Here is a 20,472-nt window from a genome sequence, read left to right on the forward strand (position 1 = left end):
ATACCCTGCCTGAAAGAGCTAAAGCAAAGTTATTAAGGTAACTACCTATGCAGAAACGTGTGGGGAAAAATTCCACTGCCAATCATCCCTGCTTTAGCAATAGCATGACCTTGTGTCTTGCATGTTAGGCTCTCAGTACACTGAAGTGCCTTAAAGCATCTTTCATGGTCAATGCAACATTATTATTTTTTGACATTGTGTTGCAATTTGATGGTATTGTGGTGCAATGTCATAATACACTGGTGTGTCAGAAGACAAACAGTCCAAGCTGGTGCCTCCGTTGGAAGAGCCTGCTGAGAAAGAGAAGATTGCTCGTTAATACTGCATAACAATTGACTGATGTTCAGCAACATAGATGTATTAGGAGCAGCGTGAATAAAGGCTGAAGAATGTCCAGAAGGTTGGACTTTTCAGTTTACCCAGACTGGCACCCTCAAGTTTTAGGACAGTAAAGGCCAAAGTTTGAAAACGGACCTTCCATTTTGCATCAGTAAATAATTTGCAAATGTGATTATCCATTTAACCATCTTGATACCTGTCCGTGCGCAAAATCAAATAGCTCGACATAGTGCTATTATTTGTGCTTGCAGTCAGTTATACTTGCAAAATTGCACCCAGAATTATTTGCAAATGCAAAGCTGTGCGAGGCCAGGCCCAGGCATCTCTAAAATTGTGATCCTAAAAGACAAATATGGCCCTATTCAGACCTTTGTACAACACTAAAGTCAGTGGGTTGAACGGGGTATAAAAAGGGGCATAACTTAAGCTACTGTGCTGAAAATTGGCAACCCTAATACTAAGTTATGTGGAAGCGTGATTTGATTTGGCTGATACCTGCGTCTGAAATCAGATCAGCACCTTTTAAATTTTTGAATGCTGTGTTTTTTGGCAGTACCACCATATAACAGGAAGTCAAAAGTAACGCACACAATTCAAATACAAAGAGCTGAGTTGTTGGTTGGCCAGGGAATTGTAACTGCGAGTTACTAGGTCTCTGTGCAGCGGACAAAAGCACAGAGGCTGGTCCTGGGAGCCAAAAGGAAACTTTGAGCATGAGTGAAAGAGCATGTGACTGTCCCAATAAGCACTGTAGAGATGGCAGCTCAAATACGAAAGGACTGGATGAAATTCTCAGGACTCACACTCCTGAGGAGAAGTATGAAGAGATAATTGTGCATACCAGGATAATGGAGGCTGGGACAAGGATGTGTACTGCAAAGGGAGGGAAGATAAGACGGGGGTTAAATATAATACTTGTTCATCAAAAAGTGCTGTCTAGGCTACAACCCACTATTTTGTCTAACTAGGACAGCCACCCATCCCAGAAAACCATGGAATGCTCCCAGGTTTCACACAGTTTATTATTTTAGAGATCTGATGAAGCAAACTGCTTTGGATAAAATAAGGTCTTCAGCACTCCTCCTCCTCCTAGAATAGTTTAACCTGACAGTTTGGTCTCCTTGAGCCCAACCCTTCGAACATTTATTACCAAACATTGTGATTTTGCTCATGAATAGTCCCTGGGCTTGGTGGAAAGTGTTTGTAAGATCAGGCCCTTAGATACAATAGTAATAAGTGCTGTAAATATACCTAAATAGATCTTATTCAAACTCTGACCCATTTGAGCTTTGACATTCCCTCGTCACAGCGTTGTGACTAATAACTGGAAAAAGATGCATCTGAAGAAGTGGTATTTTACCCACAAAAGCTTATGCCCAAATAAATCTCTTGGTCTTTAAGGGGCCACCGGACTCCTTGTTGTTTTTGTGGATACAGATTAACACGGCTACCCCCTGATACTGGAAAAAGATCCTGTCACAGTCACCAGATGAACTGTACCTCTGACCCTTCCTAGTCTCTCTGAGCGGACCCCCGGTAGATCTCAGGCCATCACCTCCTCTCTCAGGATGGAATAACATGGTTCTCTCGCTCTCAGATGTGCTGCAGGGTTGCAGTCCCCTGTGTATCAGCTATGATCACCTCAGCAGGGCTGACTTATGTCCAGACCCTGCAGTTGGTTTCTCCTGAGGACAATAATAGTGGTAATCAGTGACCAAACAGCCTCCTTAATGAAAAGTATTTATTTAGAATAAAAGCATTTGAGAGGAAAGATCTTAAAAACAATAAACCAACTCTACACATATCTAGCTCTTCCCTAAGGCTTACTATTCCCTGGAACTGGAAATGCCCAGTGTCTTCAGACTGCTCTACAGAGCCTATCTAGACTCTCTAGACTGTTGCTGACAAGTGACCCTCCTTTGGAGGACTCAAGACACTTTTAATTGCTTGTAGCCCACTATTTGGAGGATCTTTGCCCCTCTCCTCATGTAGGTCAGGTCTTGGGTTTTTTCTTGGTGCCATGTGCCTCTATCCAAGGTGACGCCTCACTGTGCCATATACCTGAGGATGCTGTCTCTTGAGAAAAATCAAATACTACTCCTACTACTAGCTGGCAATGAGTATGAAGTCCAGTACACAGGGGGACAATAAGGTAATAAAAAAAACCCCACCAAAGGAATGATGCACCGAAAATAACAGCATACTAGAGGGGGCTGACTTTCTTATAAACAGGAAAATAGGATCAGGGGAAGGAAAGGGTCAAGGTTAATTAATAGTTAATAAACAATGATAAATAAGCCAATTCCCCACCTCCTAACACTCACACTTACAAACCCCAGCTCCCACCCTGGCACCTTCCCAAGGTGGATGGTACAGCTGAGGTTGCATGTCCTGAGATGAAGTGTTACAGTCCTGTGGCATTGACCAACTTAAATAAAAGCTATCTTACTTCTTGATCCCAAAGTGGGGCAGGGTCCTCTCCTGACTCCAGCCAGGCTCACTGGTTCTCCTGGTCTGGAATCCTCTTGGGTCTCAGCTGGCTCATGGTAGCTAGTGTGGCTTTGGATATCTCTCTCTCTCTGGATGCTGGCCACTGCCATGCTGGAACTGCCTGATCCATGTACCAGAGTCTCAGAGCAGTGCAAGAACTTCCTTCAGGGGGCGTGGGAGTTAGCTGGGACTCCCTGAGCTAAGCTATCCCTGTCCGAACTTCCAAACAACTGAAACTAAACTCTCTTGTCTTTGTGTAAAGTCGGGCTGTACCTTCCTTGGGAGTTATGCAGCCCTGCCTTGTCACTGGTCCAATGGACTGCTCATCCAGATCACCCCAAGCAGAAGCTTCCCTGTTGACTCCAGTGGAGATTTCTAATTCTTTCTGTCCCCATCCCTGATTCCAAGCATGGTAGGAAATAGGGTCAGAGGCCTTGGGACATCTTAAATGTAGTCCTCTTGATAGGGCCCCTGAGAGACTCGGTCCAGAGCTCCAGGAGCTGGCAAATCCAAGTGAGAGTAACAGTTAGTTATACATATCCTCTAAATCCATATATTCTTAGATTCCTTCATAGCAGCTTCTATAGCGGTCATAACTTGTTTGCGTATCAGCTCCAATTCTGTCACATACCCTTATGCCTAGTTTATAGGTGCAAATCCAGTCCAGGTTGTTACTGTTTGATGGCACTTCAGTGGTCTATGCAAAAAGTATTTGCTGATCTCAGTCCAGTTCCTAGTGTGGAGCTATTTGCATTATGAAGAAGAAAAAATGAGCCTCTCTCTCTGATTGGCAGCAGTGTTGGCAGTCTAATCAGAGAGGCTAAAGGAAGAGTGAGCAAGGACTCTGAACTATCTTGCAAGGCTGGTTTGTGATACATCACATGCCCAGACTGGGGGACATTTGCACTGAGAGAGGAAGAGTTGTGTTGTGGATGAGACACCAGTCTGGGACTGAGGAGTAGCGCTAGTTAAGAATTTTCCTGAAAAATAAAGTTTCGTTGGAAAATGCTGATTTGTCAAAAAAAGGTGTTTTGTGGAAACATCTCAGGTTAGATGAACTTTTGTCAAATGATCTGGTTTCTTAGTGGGCTGTTGGGGACCTTGGGCTTCCAGGGTCTGTAGCTCTGGAGCAGCCCCTCCAGGGGCTTCCTGAATTGGAGTGAAACCAAATTTGGAAATGTTGAATTTTTCAGTGAACTGGAAATTTTGTTTTGGCCAGCTCCACCCAGGAGATCTGGATACAATTTTCAGCTCTGCCCCAGATTCCCTTTGTGATCTTGGGCAAGTCACTTATCCTCTCTGTTCCTCAAATCCCCACCTGTAAAATATGAACAATAGTTTCTTGCTCTCATTTGTTATCTGTCTTGTTTATTTAAATAGAATGGTATTTGAGGCAGGGACTTTCCTACTGTAGATCACCTAGCACAAGGGGGCATCCATCTCAATCAGGGCCTCTATGGGTATGTCTACGCAGAATTTTGGAGCAAGTCTCGCTAGCCCGAGTGTTGACCCAGGCTGGGAAGCTTACTCCAGAATGCTGTGTAGAAATACCTTATGTACTACTGTGATACAAAGAATAACAATAACACTATAATTCTCATTGTTCTGTGGATAAAAGAGGACTTCAGTGTCCAGTGTTTTCAGCCTGACACTTCTCAGAAGCATGAACTACACATTTGTTTTAAAGTAGCAACATACAAGCCAGGACAGTTGGGTGCCTGGCAAGATGAACCATGACTGCTGACCAAATGACTACCATGCATAATCTTTGCCTAACAAGCCTGACTCGTCATCTCTTTAGGAAATGGGAATGATAGCGAAGGCTGACATTTCATTCCGGAAATGTTTTATCTCTACTATATTGCACCCCTCTTGTTTTGAAAATGGTTGCTAATTTAATCACTCCACAGGAAAACTATCTGTTGTAAAATTAATTTGTTAATTAAGCACAAACTGTGCTCATGAAAGACTGGATCATGAACCACCTGCTTTTGAGAATGTTGATATCCCCCTTTCCTAACTGGATAACTAGAAAGGAATAAAGTATTCCAGAATCTCTGCAACACAGGGGCCTTCTCTCCATCTTGGGTAACCTTGTGGAAACAAACGAGGCACTTCTGGGCATAGAGGATACAGGAGAATTTCCTGTGTTCTGTAAAGCACAGCAACCAATGTATCCCTGAAAGAAAATGCAAAGGGGCAGCATCTTCTTTGTCATATACTATAGGCTATTCCTCCTCAAGCAGGGCTCTCTCTCTCAAACCTATCAAATCATGAGAGAGAGAGATTAGAAGTGGCACTCAGCTGTTACAACGATGGAGGCCTTACATTGGGTTTCCACATTTTCACTCCTTTCTTAGGTCTTGTCTACACACAAACTTGCACCCGTTTACACCAGCGCAAAAAGCTGTGTGAGCACTCTTCTTTCAGAACAAGAATGTGTTATTTTGATTTTGCTTAAACCTGATCCTAATTGATTTAGGCTAAACTGAAATCAACCACTCTTAACAAGGTTTGCATCGGTTTGACTAAATCCGTTTAATTTCAAACCTTTAGTTGAGCTGGTTCAGTTCTCCATGTAGATAAGCCCTTACTTAGGCAAGCTCCCACTGGCTGTAGTGGGAGTTTGCCTGAAAGAACTGAGTACAATCTTAGCATAAGGAGCCATCAGGAACAGCACCCAGGGATGGATGTTCAGCACCAAAAGCACAGGCTTCTGCCAACTGAGCTGAAGAAGTAACTCCAGAGTAGCAGTAGACTCTTGTCCCTGTGTATGAACTAGGCACCAGAAAGGGACACAACATACATAGCTAGTGTGTTACTTGGAACCAACTACCAAGGGAATGGTGGATTCTCCATCTCCTGATGTCTGCAGATCAAGACTAGCTTGCTTTCTGGAAGATATGCTTTAGTCCTGTGCTCAGTGCAGGGGTGACTGGGGCAATTCTATAGTCTGTGTTCTACAGGAGATCAGACTAGATGATTTATTGGTTCCTCCTGGCCTTAAAATCTATGAATCTACCTGAGTAAAATTAGAGTTCGGACCTTTGGATTTGATTCTATCACAATAATGCCAAAGCAAACTGCCATGGAATCAGTGCCAGCGGGAGGGGTGAAGATGCCAACAGAGTGCTCACAGAATGGGGCAGTATGCCTGTGGTTAAGGTATCTCCCCAGCCGCACAAAGAACATCATTGGGGACAGTCTGAGGAGAGGCCATGGGATTACCTAGATCCAGTGGCCTTAACTCCCCACACAGTGGGCAGTAGCTGTTCTTGCAAACCATAGGCTAGAGTAGCAACCTCAGCCCTGGTCTACACTAGGACTTTAGGTCGAATTTAGCAGCATTAAATCGATGTAAACCTGCACCCGTCCACACGATGAAGCCCTTTATTTTGACTTAAAGGGCTCTTAAAATCGATTTCCTTACTCCACCCCTGACAAGTGGATTAGCGCTTAAATCGGCCTTGCCGGGTCGAATTTGGGGTACTGTGGACACAATTCGACGGTATTGGCCTCCGGGAGCTATCCCAGAGTGCTCCATTTTGACCGCTCTGGACAGCACTCTCAACTCAGATGCACTGGCCAGGTATACAGGAAAAGAACCGCGAACTTTTGAATCTCATTTCCTGTTTGGCCAGCGTGGCAAGCTGCAGGTGACCATGCAGAGCTCATCAGCAGAGGTGACCATGATGGAGTCTCAGAATCGCAAAAGAGCTCCAGCATGGACCGAACGGGAGGTACGGGATCTGATCGCTGTATGGGGAGAGGAATCCGTGCTATCAGAACTCCGTTCCAGTTTTCGAAATGCCAAAACCTTTGTCAAAATCTCCCAGGGCATGAAGGACAGAGGCCATAACAGGGACCCGAAGCAGTGCCGCGTGAAACTGAAGGAGCTGAGGCAAGCCTACCAGAAAACCAGAGAGGCGAACGGCCGCTCCGGGTCAGAGCCCCAAACATGCCGCTTCTATGATGAGCTGCATGCCATTTTAGGGGGTTCAGCCACCACTACCCCAGCTGTGTTGTTTGACTCCTTCAATGGAGATGGAGGCAATACGGAAGCAGGTTTTGGGGACGAAGAGGATGATGATGATGAGGAGGTTGTAGATAGCTCACAGCAAGCAAGCGGAGAAACCGGTTTTCCCGACAGCCAGGAACTGTTTCTCACCCTGGACCTGGAGCCAGTACCCCCCGAACCCACCCAAGGCTGCCTCCTGGACCCAGCAGGCGGAGAAGGGACCTCCGGTGAGTGTACCTTTTAAAATACTATACATGGTTTAAAAGCAAGCATGTGAAAGGATTACTTTGCCCTGGCATTCGCGGCTCTCCTGGATATACTCCCAAAGCCTTTGCAAAAGGTTTCTGGGGAGGGCAGACTTATTGCGTCCTTCATGGTAGGACACTTTACCACTCCAGGCCAGTAACACGTACTCGGGAATCATTGTACAACAAAGCATTGCAGTGTATGTTTGCTGGCGTTCAAACAACATCCGTTCTTTATCTCTCTGTGTTATCCTCAGGAGAGTGAGATATAATCCATGGTCACCTGGTTGAAATAGGGTGCTTTTCTTCAGGGGACACTCAGAGGAGCCCATTCCTGCTGGGCTGTTTGCCTGCGGCTGAACAGAAATGTTCCCCGCTGTTAGCCACAGGGAGGGGGGAGGGTTGAGGGGGTAGCCACGCGGTGGGGGGAGGCAAAATGCGACCTTGTAACGAAAGCACATGTGCTATGTATGTAATGTTAACAGCAAGATTTACCCTGAAAGAGTGTAGCCAGTGTTTTATAAAATGTGTCTTTTTAAATACCGCTGTCCCTTTTTTTTTTCTCCACCAGCTGCATGTGTTTCAATTATCACAGGATCTTCTCCTTCCCAGAGGCTAGTGAAGATTAGAAAGAAAAAAAAACGCACTCGAGATGAAATGTTCTCCGAGCTCATGCTGTCCTCCTACACTGACAGAGCACAGACGAATGCGTGGAGGCAAATAATGTCAGAGTGCAGGAAAGCACAAAATGACCGGGAGGAGAGGTGGCGGGCTGAAGAGAGTAAGTGGCGGGCTTAAGAGAGTAAGTGGTGGGCTGAAGAGAGGGCTGAAGCTCGAATGTGGCGGCAGCGTGATGAGAGGAGGCAGGATTCAATGCTGAGGCTGCTGGAGGACCAAACCAGTATGCTCCAGTGTATGGTTGAGCTGCAGCAAAGGCAGCTGGAGCACAGACTGCCACTACAGCCCCTGTGTAACCAACCGCCCTCCTCCCCAAGTTCCATAGCCTCCACACCCAGACGCCCAAGAACGCGGTGGGGGGGCCACCGGCCAACCAGCCACTCCGCCACAGAGGATTGCCCCAAAAAAAGAAGGCTGTCATTCAATAAATTTTAAAGTTGTAAACTTTTAAAGTGCTGTGTGGCATTTTCCTTCCCTCCTCCACCACCCCTCCTGGGCTACCTTGGTAGTCATCCCCCTATTTGTGTGATGAATGAATAAAGAATGCATGAATGTGAAGCAACAATGACTTTATTGCCTCTGCAAGCGGTGATCGAAGGGAGGAGGAGAGGGTGGTTAGCTTACAGGGAAGTAGAGTGAACCAAGGGGCGGGGGGTTTCATCAAGGAGAAACAAACAGAACTTTCACACTGTAGCCTGGCCAGTCATGAAACTGGTTTTTAAAGCCTCTCTGATGCGTACCGCGCCCTCCTGTGCTCTTCTAACCGCCCTGGTGTCTGGCTGCGCGTAACCAGCAGCCAGGCGATTTGCCTCAACCTCCCACCCCGCCATAAACGTCTCCCCCTTACTCTCACAGATATTGTGAAGCACACAGCAAGCAGTAATAACAGTGGGAATATTGGTTTCGCTGAGGTCTAAGCGAGTCAGTAAACTGCGCCAGCGCGCCTTTAAACGTCCAAATGCACATTCTACCACCATTCTGCACTTGCTCAGCCTGTAGTTGAACAGCTCCTGACTACTGTCCAGGCTGCCTGTGTATGGCTTCATGAGCCATGGCATTAAGGGGTAGGCTGGGTCCCCAAGGATATATATAGACATTTCAACATCCCCAACAGTTATTTTCTGGTCTGGGAATAAAGTCCCTTCTTGCAGCTTTTGAAACAGACCAGAGTTCCTGAAGATGCGAGCGTCATGTACCTTTCCCGGCCATCCCACGTTGATGTTGGTGAAACGTCCCTTGTGATCCACCAGAGCTTGCAGCACTATTGAAAAGTACCCCTTGCGGTTTATGTACTCGGCGGCTTGGTGCTCCGGTGCCAAGATAGGGATATGGGTTCCGTCTATGGCCCCACCACAGTTAGGGAATCCCATTGCAGCAAAGCCATCCACTATGACCTGCACATTTCCCAGGGTCACTACCCTTGATATCAGCAGATCTTTGATTGCGTGGGCTACTTGCATCACAGCAGCCCCAACAGTAGATTTGCCCACTCCAAATTGATTCCCAACTGACCGGTAGCTGTCTGGCGTTGCAAGCTTCCACAGGGCTATCGCCACTCGCTTCTCAACTGTGAGGGCTGCTCTCATCTTGGTATTCATGCGCTTCAGGGCAGGGGAAAGCAAGTCACAAAGTTCCATGAAAGTGCCCTTACGCATGCGAAAGTTTCGCAGCCACTGGGAATCGTCCCAGACCTGCAACACTATGCGGTCCCACCAGTCTGTGCTTGTTTCCCGAGCCCAGAATCAGCGTTCCACAGCATTAACCCGCCCCATTAGGACCATGATGCATGCATTGGCAGGGCCCATGCTTTCAGAGAAATCTGTGTCCATGTCCTGATCACTCACGTGACCGCGCTGATGTCGCCTCCTCGCCCGGTATCGCTTTGCCAGGTTCTGGTGCTGCATATACTGCTGGATAATGCGTGTGGTGTTTAATGTGCTCCTAATTGCCAAAGTGAGCTGAGCGGCCTCCATGCTTGCCTTGGTATGGCGTCCGCACAGAAAAAAGGCGCGGAATGATTGTCTGCCGTTGCTCTGACGGAGGGAGGGGCGACTGACAACACGGCTTACAGGGTTGGCTTCAGGGAGCTAAAATCAACAAAGGGGGTGGCTTTACATCAAGGAGTATTTCAGGCAGGACTTCACGGAGGGTTCCAATAAGAAATGGTGCACCTAAGTTATTGTTCTTATTGGAACAAGGAGGTTAGCCTGGCCTCTGATTGATACATGGCTAGATTTACCTCGCTGCACCTTCTCTGTGAGTGACTGCAGTGTGACCTAGAGAAATGAGTCCCCTAGATGGGGGAGGAGGCAAATGAGTACAAAACAAATCTGGTCTATTTCTTGTTTTGATCCACTCCATCTATCTTTTACATCTTTGGCTGGCAGTAGACGGTGCAGAAGGACTGCATGCCATCCACATCTCATGGCTGCTCGGCAGAAGATGGTACAGTACGACTGCTAGCCATCCTCATCTCTTGCCTGCCTGGCAGAGGATGGTGCAATATGACTGCTAGCCATCGTCATCTCTTGCCTGCCCGGCAGAAGATGGTACAATACGATTGCTAGCCATCGTCATCTCTTGCCTGCCCGGCAGAAGATGGTAGAGTACGACTGCTAGCAATCCATATTGCCTGCCTGATCACCATAAGACGGTTCAATAGGACTGACTGCAGGACTAAAGAGAATGACCTGGTCAAGTCACTCCAAATTTAGTCCCTGCACCCATGTCTGCCCAGGCGCTCCCAGCCAACGCGGCCAGGAGCACCTTGGACATGACGATGACGGCTACCAGTCGTATTGTACCGTCTGCTGCCACAAGGCAATGGGTTGCTGCTACTGTGTAGCAATGCAGTACCGCGTCTGCCAGCACCCAGGAAACATACGGTGACGGTTACCTGAGCGGGCTCCATGCTTGCGGTGGTATGGCGTCCGCACAGGTAACTCAGGAAAAAAGGCGCGAAACGATTGTCTGCCCTTGCTTTCATGGAGGGAGGGAGGGAGGGAAGGGGGGACTGACGATATGTACCCAGAACCACCCGCGACAATGTTTTAGCCCCATCAGGCATTGGGATCTCAACCCAGAATTCCAGTGGGCAGCGGAGACTGCGGGAACTGTGGGATAGCTACCCACAGTGCAACGCTCCGGAAGTCGACTCTAGCCTCGGTACTGTGGAAGCACTCCGCCGAGTTAATGCACTTAATGCACTTCTGTGGGGACACACACACTCGAATATATAAAACCGATTTCTAAAAAACCGACTTCTATAAATTCGACCTTATTCCGTAGTGTAGACATACCCTCAGAGAGATTTTGCGTCCCTAGCAATAGGGTATCCAGATACAAAGGACTTAAGTGTGGTATGTTTGTCTTTAGTAATCTGACCCTAGGAACAGCTGCCACCTCCAGTCTGGACTGTGGGCAGATAAGAAAGCATTCACTGCATGTGTGCATGCACTCAGTTGTTTCTGTGCTCTATATGCTATACCTATCTCCCTGCATATTCAAACAGCATCAACCCTGATGGTTTAAGGATTGATGTGGGTGATGGAACGGCTTCACAAGGAATGGATAATGATGGTGCTGTAAGGAGTGAAAAAATGAAGATATAGAAAGCAGTGACGCAATAAAGGAGGGTGGCCTAATGAGTGATGAACACAATACAAAGGGAGGGTGCTTTACAGGAGATGAAGGTGAAATATCTAACGGTCCTAGCTGACACAGTGCAGTTGTAACCCACGCACCTCCTTGGTGTGGTGTTCTGTCCCATCTAGTGGCACTGAGACCACTTAGAGAGAGAAATAAAATGAGTCTGCTCTACAGGAACGCACAAACTGTTAGCTCACATAAAAGGAGCCCTGATGCCTTGTTTAGCCTTTTAGTTATTCCCGGACCCCAACCCAAAACAGTATGTCAGCAGCCCCCATGAGTATACAAGGCCCAGTAAAAGGAGGGAAATGACTGCGGATGTGTTCAGTTATGACCACTCCTGAAATGAGAGTGATAAGAGCAATCACATGGCTTTGTGCAAACTGTTTCCTTGGGGATTTTGGTTCACTTAGGTTTCACTCTCTGAGATTTGCTTTGAGTTTGACCAGATCCCCAGATTTACCTTACCCAGGTTGACCTCCCTTCACCTGGGGCTCAAAGTGTTAGGCTTGACAGGCTCCCAGTGCAAACCTGTCAGTCCACCCCTGATTTGCTTGAAATGCTCCTGAGTCTTAGGTTAACCTTTCACTGAACCTGGGGGGAATTTTGAGTTTGTTTAAAAAAAAAAAAAGGGCAGGTGAGTCCTACGTGGTTTAAGGTTTCAATAGTGACCGTTTCCCATCGCTGTAACTAAAACTTCCCCAGGTTTTACCTACCCTATAATCTCTATCTATAAATAGTCCATTTGATTTTCAGGTTGATTTTTTTTTTTTACATCCATTTATTGTATAGAATGCATGTCTTGGGGGCAGTTCAGGTTAAAAGTTTAGGGCCACTTTCTGCTTCCATGTTCCATGTACACCAGTGCAATCCTTTTGAAGACGATAGAGTTGCATAGCAGTAGCCAAGTGCAGAAGGTGACCATTATTTAAAGTTGTGGCAGCAACATCATTGTTCTTTTGGGAATTTATGTAAATGAAGATAATTTGATATTATACCAAAGAAACCAAAACATTCAAATGCACTTCTAACTTGAACAAGTGGATATGAATCATCGGGTGCATGCATCTTCAGTGCATATTCCATCATGTTGCTTCATTCAGGGTTAACACTCATTTTTAAACAACAGTTTTCACATACAGTCAGTTCCTTTGTGTTGGTGGATGCTCAATGAGCAATTGAAGGCCTTTTAATTAACTTGCGGATTTCATTGCCACTGGATATTGAGGAGCCTGAGAACTAGTATAAAAAAAATTCAGACAATTTTCTAGATAAAGAGAATATTTACCACTACATAAGACTATTTAAAAATTATAATGGATAAAAACCTTTATCCCACAGGGCATAAGCCAACCACTAACCACTTGGAAAAAACTTCCCCTCTGAGTAGATGATTCCATAACTGTTCACTAAAGGATTTCTTACACTATCCTCTGAAGCAGCTGCATTGGCTACTGTCCAGGACACAAAACAGCATTACATAGATCATTGGTCTGATCTGGTGTGGCATTTCCTGTGTTTATTTGCCAGTTGACTAATAGCCAGCACTGGAAATTTCAGCTCCTGTTCTGATTCTGCAGTGATGTAGCATTGCTTCCCTAAATTTAACCCAGGCTTTAAAATTTGAATTCGGTAATGGGCAGTAATATCCCCCCCCCCCCCAGTTTCACCTTAAGAACAGATCACTTATCCCTTGTCTTGTTCTGTTCTGGTCCCAGTAAATAGAAAGGGTGTCTCTGGCCCTGCAGCACAAGTAACGTTTCTTTGGTTCTCTTCTAGGCATGACTCTCACAGGCACAGTTTCTTAAGCTGTAGAATCGCCCTTCGTCAGAGAGCCCTTGGGGGGAAAGTATTCTAGACAGTAGCTCTGCCTTTTAAAATTTTAGAGTGAAAACAACCCCAGCCTTTTTGAAGCCATCAAATTATTCAGTGGTAACATAGATGCCCACTTAAGTCTCCTGAATCTGATAGCTCATACCACCCTTGTGGCATGGCACAGTTAGATCCATTAGGAGGTATGGAGATGGGTGGGGGACTGAACCTTGCTCTGAAGCAGCTGGCGTAGATGATTGCTGCAAACTAGAAGTGTTACTGCCAGTGGTGCAACTTCTCTGCCTTGATGTGATCCTGAGAGATGCTGAGCAACCTCAGCTCCCGTTGAAGTCAGCATTTCTCAGGGTCTGGACCTTTAAGAGGTTCATGGTAAATGGCTTATTTTTACTCGCCCAGGAAGCACCCACTAGGAGATACAGACAGAAAATGTATCCATCTAGACATGAGATGAGCCAAATTTAGTAATGTTCCTTCAGGCTGAGCCTGGGGAAAGCTCACTATTCATTCACCGAGCTGAGCAGCTGCCTGTTTGCCTGGCAGAGGATCATGTCTTGCACAGTAATTGCCTAAGTGTTTTTTTACCTTGCAGAGTCAGTGCATGGGCGAAGCCATGAAGCACACATGATAAATTCAGCACACTACTGCAGCAGTAATCGGTGCAGAGTGAAGGATTTGCACACTGAGCCATAATGGCTTCTCCACAGCATTTAGTGCCCTCTGCCCCTTCTCTCTCGGTATGGTAGAGCAGTGGTTCTCAGCCTTTCCCGACTACTGTATCCCTTTCAGGAGTCTGAAGCCCAAGCCCTGCCACCAGGGGCTGAAGCATGTAAATTAGCTTCACGGGGCCTCCTGTAGCATAGGGCCCCGGGCAATTGCCATGTTTGCCACCTCCTAACTCCAGCCCTGCACTTGCAAACCCCCCAACCCATCCTGCGACCCCCAGGTTGAGAAACTCTGATGTAGATGAGTTGATGTACCCCCTGGAAGATCTCTGCATACCCCGGTGGTACACGTACCCCTGGTTGAGAACCAGAGGGTAGTGAATTCAGTAAAAGCATATGGTATTACTGTCCCTGCTGTATCTGTGGCTGAATGGTGGACTTTAGTCACCAAGGCTCCTAATCCAGCCCCACATTCACTTATATTTTCTGAAAATGTATGTTCCTGTTTCTCTTCAAAATTTCAAATCCTCACTTTTTTGGAGCAGCTCTGGTGAATACCCTTAGTTTTCCCTTCCATGGCTCAGCTTTTATCACCGGGTCCCCTTTTCACACCTCTTCCCTTGCATTCAGCCCTCCACCTGCATGTCTCTCCTCACTGCAGATTGGTTACATCCACTCTGTTTCAGCTAACCTGACAGACTGCCCATTGCTAACATGTAACTTCAGATTTTTTTTTTTATGTTTTCTATATCTAGAAATGGTTGAAGTAGTGGGCTAAATTCACCCCTGGTGTAACTCCCTGGTTTTCAGTGAGTGGAGTTGCATCAGGCATGAATTCATTCTCATCTCATTTTCTTAAGGTTTTTTTCCCCCCACTCAGAGGATACATATTTTATTTGAGTCACTTTGAATCCATTGCAAAATTTCCTGATCAAGACAAGGAACAGACTGTTGCAGAGCAGAGGTTGGTGACATTTCTTTACCTTGTTGATAGGTTAATGCATGGCAAAATCTATCAAAATCTTAGAATCACTGATCCCAGAAAAGTTCTACAGTCACCTTGATCTGTTTTCTAGCAGCTGTTCTCCCACATAACAATGAAGGATGGGAAGAAAAATCAGACAGTAAGGGCCTTCCATGGTCCATAGCCAGTACGAAAGAGTAGTTCTGCCTATTCCTGACTACGATTGTAGTTTGCTATTACTGGTTTGAACACTGCCTCTTATGCCGTATTTTGTATGTTCCAGGCACACTCTTCCCATTTCAACCCCCTGGAAATTCAGCTTCTTTGGATCCGGGTTTGAGTTCATCTGATCTTTTATTTGTTTGATTTCCTTGTCGATTTTGTTATGACACCCATCACTGTAGCCTCTGAGCATCTCACAAACATTACTGAATTTACCCTCACAACACCCCTGTGAGCTGCGTAAGTATTATTACCCCACCCCCGCCTGCCTCTCTAGCCATTCTGGCTCTCTGCAATAAACCCCATGCAGGGCTCTAATGTTCCCCATTTGCCACTAGGCCCTTGACTTCAGTCTGCCTCTGTCCACTCTGCTGGTTGGGGTTAGGTGGGGCTCTGGAAGCGCCCTTGAGTATGGGAATTGCAGTACCGAACAGCTCTTTTTGCCCCTCCCATTGTACACCCTTATACGGGCAAGGCACCATCTGTCCCTACGTGATTTACATTTTAGATCTTTCTAAATCTGCATATCCTTAGCTGCAGGGATGCCAGAATTCAAAATAGCCCAGTGGAAAATGCAAACCAATATAAATGCAACAAGAAGGGAAATAGAGAAAGAGATATTATAATGGATTAGACAGATTTCTCTCTCTATCATCTGGCCCATACATAACCATCTTTCTCTGTTTGTAGTTGTGTATGGCTCTTGTCACTGTGGTATCTAAGCCATGTAAATATAAACACTCAGCCTTGTGCATCACAGACCTTTGGTAATTCAATGCCCATTCTTTTTATGTGAAGGTTTGTATGCTAATGGATGGATGCAGTCCTACTGTAGCTAAATAACACCCACACAGCCTAATGCGTCTCCTTGACCTTTGCATCTTTTTAGTGCATCCAGAAGTATGCACTGATGTCTTCTATGAATGACTGATCAATGATTTATTCAGTCCTGGAATGGATTAAAGAAAGAGTACTTATAGAAATTAGGAAAGTCAAAGATGAATTTTAATAACCAGAAATCTCGACAGAAATGGTCTCTGGAACCCTTGGGCACCTTTTGTTGTCTGGATCAGCCAACAACATGGTTGATTCAGTGGGTAATTACTTATTTTCCTGTGCCCCAAGACATTTCTCATTGAGGATGTCTTGCCAAACAGGGGAGGGAAGCAGGAGAGACCATAAAGGGACCAAGGGCAAGCTGAAGGCTTGATTCATTTTTTAACCTTGCTGCAATCTTGGGGTAGAAAATGCTAACACCACCAATTTTTGGTTTACATTTATTATATACAAATTTAGAGTTAACTTTTACTCCCACTGATTCAAAAATTCTTATCAGCTTTTTGGGGGAGAAGATTCAAAACCAGTTATTGCCATAAATACCTTATAGACATGTCTTTGTTTATAAATTTGGAATAGCATATGCTGGTCCCTTAAAAACAAATGCAGCATTTTGAACTGTTTAATCCCACCATCATCAGCTGAATATACACAGTAATCTTTGATTCTCTTTAAAGATCTAACCGCAGTTAAACTGAAATCCCCTGGCTTCACTCCTGTCTGATCCGCTTGCTGTTTTGTCAATGCAAGGAAGTTCAGCATTAAAAATAAACACCACAGAGTCTGTTTTCCTCATGACACCCATTCCTCAGGAGCAGCAATTGCAAGTGCAGACATCTACTCGGTTACTTTGCCATCTGCTGGTTTGATTTAGATCTGCATTCCCTGCACTTTACTGTAGGTTTGCTAAGGTAGCAGTGAGAGCAACACGGCTATGAAATGTTTAAAGTATCTGGAAGTAATTTGGGTACCTGAAAGCTGATTTTCTTAAATAAATGTCCTTTCAAAGCCCTTTAACTGATTAGAAAAACTGCTGTTGAACTGTGAGATGTGATGTGAGCTCTACAGCGAAGAAGGCTGATATTGTGTATTGTCCTGCACACTGTTAAATCTAGGAGCTTGCTCTCTCTGTCTATTTTAATTTGAAATAATCTTTCACCAGCACTCTCCAGGCCACCCGACATGAAACCAAAACAATTATTAGATACAGTGAAGCCTCATTTAGTCTGACATTAATAAAATGAATTATCCACGTTATGGCTAATGCTTAGAGGCTGCAATGACTAAATTAAATTTTCTCCTGTCCTTACTGTGGTCTGCATGTTTTTTCTCAGAAGCACTCCAAACAGAAGTCAGTACAATCTCAGAATGTGACTGTCATCCATGCTGCTTTTGATAGACCTTGAAGGAAAAAAACAACACCCTCCCCCTGAAATCTGTCTGGTAATGACTCATTCTCTACCACCTATCTGATTGTCTTTGCTTTACACTTGAACCTTTCTCACTTGGGAACTGTCTATTCCTTGTCATTGTCTTAAGAAGAGCTAAGTAATAAGGATGAATGCAAAGTTTACTACTGTATTGCCAACTCCAAGCCCTCAAAAATCGTATGTCAGCCCTCCAAAAACCATGAGATTGACTTAAAAATAACAAGACTTTAAAATAATTAATTTTATTGGGGTTCTTTTAGCTTGTAATTTGGTTTTTAAGCCTTTGGGGATTAATTTTTTGAAGCTTTTTTCCGTGCGGATTTAGAAATGTAGTGTTTTTAAAATGAAAGATGAGAGTCTCAAGTAATCACAAGACTCCTGGATCTGGGACTTCAAGGAAAACATAACATAATATCAGGTTTCAGAGTAGCAGCTGTGTTAGTCTGTATCCACAAAAAGAAAAGGAGGACTTGTGGCACCTTAAAGACTAATAAATAAATTTGTTAGTTCCTAAGGTGCCACAAGTACTCCTTTTCTTATAACATAATATGAAACTCAAGATAAACTCCTGAGAGTTTGTTACTCTCTGTCCACCAAGGATAAAAAGAGGTTTTGTATCTGACCACAAAATTAATGCAGTGGAATCCAGTCTCTTTATTTCATTTGTTCTAAAGGGCTGTCAGCTCTGTTTTTCTAGGTACTTATATGTAGAACTGGTCAGAAAATGAACATCCCTTACAGCATTTAGTGTCCTTTGGGGGTGGGGAAGAATCATGTTGACTAGAGACAAGACTTCAAAAAGGTTTCTTTTTCTTTTCTTTTTTTTTCTCCAGAAAGGGGTTTTAAGAAAAATTCCATTTCTGGAGAACCTAAATGGAGTTTTTTGGCTTCCTGGCTGCCCTCCTGGAAGGTTCTTGTCAATTGTATTTGAAATTCGCAAACACCTTCTAGTGTGGCTGTGGGAGAGACAGAGAGCCTTGGCCACTCAGCCTCTCTTGGCAGCTCTGGTTGCATGGCAGACAGCTTGGATGCTCTGCTTCCTTCCCAGCCCAGGCTCTCTTCCTGTCTGTCCTGCAGAGCTGGGGAGGGGAGGCAGGAAAGCAGAGTAACAAGAGCCTGCCAGGAGGCTCTCATGGAAAATTTCACTGTTGCGGAGTGAACATCATTCCAATGAAAAATTTTCAACCAACCCTACTTCTGTAGCCCTCATTACCATAGGATCTGAGACCTGTCCAAGTGCATAAAGCGAACAACAGTAAACAAAACTCTCTCACCTTTCCCCACGTGCAGACGTAGTTAGGAAGGCAGCAGGCTTTCCCCTCTTTTTCTTGCCCTCAGCCCTCTCTGTATTTGAAGAGGCCATGAAAAATCTACTATGGGGAAAACATTCAGAGAAATAAATTCAGAATGCACTGAGGATGATAGAGCGGATCAAAACAGGGGGCCATTTAGGGAGAAATGCATACCCTGCAGAGTAAACAATTTCGAAATCTGAACTTTTTGACCGTCTGTAGAGGCCCATGGCCATTCTTATCTCCTGCAGGGGTGAGTTCTATATTATAGGAAGACAGACCCAAACTGGATGGCTCTTCTGTGTTCAGGAGCTCACAATCTGATTGGCTCTTCATGATGAGAAGATTTTGAACATACTAATTATCCAACACATGGGCCAGAAGGAAATAGCTTTCCCAGGAAAGCTCTGTTTCCCCCATTCACAAGCTCCAGCGGCTGGTTGATGATTTCATGGTTCCATGGAACATAACTACCAGTGGAAGTCATAGTGTAGGGGTGACCTCTCAGGTACCTAGTGCCAGTCCCATTGGGAGTTTTGAATATCCAGACAGTGGCACTGGATTCTGTATTAAGAGGGGCAGCGGTGCAGACAACAGAGCACCAGCTTGATGTATTCACAGCGGCCTGTGTTGTTTAGCAAGCAGGCTGTAGAGTTTTGTACTAGAGGAAGATTCCTCAGCCTGTTTGGCTTCATTCCCAGATGTAATACGTTGCAATCATTGAGCCTGGAGGTCATAAAAGCCTGGATCACTGTGGTGAGATGTGTATCTGATAGGATGGGGCTCAGTCTTCTGCCTAGCCATAAATGGTAATGGGTGTTTTCCATTGCTGTAGCTTTTTGGCCATCTGGTCAATGGACTTTGCCAATAAACAACTGTAAATCTGAGTTGGATGTTCCAGAGTCCAAGCCCTTCTGTTGTACTCGCTTTAACTCCCCCTGTTCCTACAATAGTCTGAACTGGAAAAGGGCTCTGAATTAGCTTGGCAGGTTACTGCGGAACTATTAAGGGAGCAGAAAATCCAACCCCACCAGTTCAACATGGGTCTCTGTGCAGTGGTGCAGAGCTCTAACAGGTAGGCAAACAGTCTGACCCCTTAAAATGTAAGCAGGTGAATATATTAATATGTTCAAAATCTTCTCCGCGTGAAGAGTAAATCAGAGCATAATCTCCTAAAGGCAGGAGAGCTTTCCAGCTTGGACCTTTGATTTGCAATGTCCTAATTTGCCGAGAGGTCCTCCCAGTTGCATACATTAGTACATAAACTCTAAATTCACAATTCAGCCAGGTTTCAGAGTAGCAGTCGTGTTAGTCTGTATTCGCAAAAGAAAAGGAGTACTTGTGGCACCTTAGAGATTAACAAATTTATTTGAGCATAAGCTTTCGCTCACGAAAGCTTATGCTCAAATAAATGTGTTAGTCTCTAAGGTGCCACAAGTACTCCTTTTCTTTTACAATTCAGCCAAGAAAACAAAGAGCAAAAAGAGGGGTTGGAATATTTAGGGCTGCACTTAGGAGTCCTTCCACTCAGTTTTGCACATTCTTAAGGTGAAAAACTAACAGACACTCTACTAGCCAGATGTCTTAAGGTATGAACATATGTAATGCATTTGATAATCAAGCCTCCACCCCCTGCCCCGCACCACGTTTGTCAGCTTGTAGTATTTGGGACTGGCCAGCATCAGAGCCTTTTTTCCTTGCCAGATAACTGGAAGATGTTAGATACTGAAAACCCACTCTGTAATTTTCTTCTGCTCACAGGAGAGGGTCATGGAGATGGAATTATCACCTTGCTCCGTGAGAGAGAGAGAGCA

This window comes from Chelonia mydas, chromosome 9 (assembly GCF_015237465.2).
Source record: "Chelonia mydas isolate rCheMyd1 chromosome 9, rCheMyd1.pri.v2, whole genome shotgun sequence".
In the NCBI taxonomy this organism is placed as follows: domain Eukaryota; kingdom Metazoa; phylum Chordata; order Testudines; family Cheloniidae; genus Chelonia; species Chelonia mydas.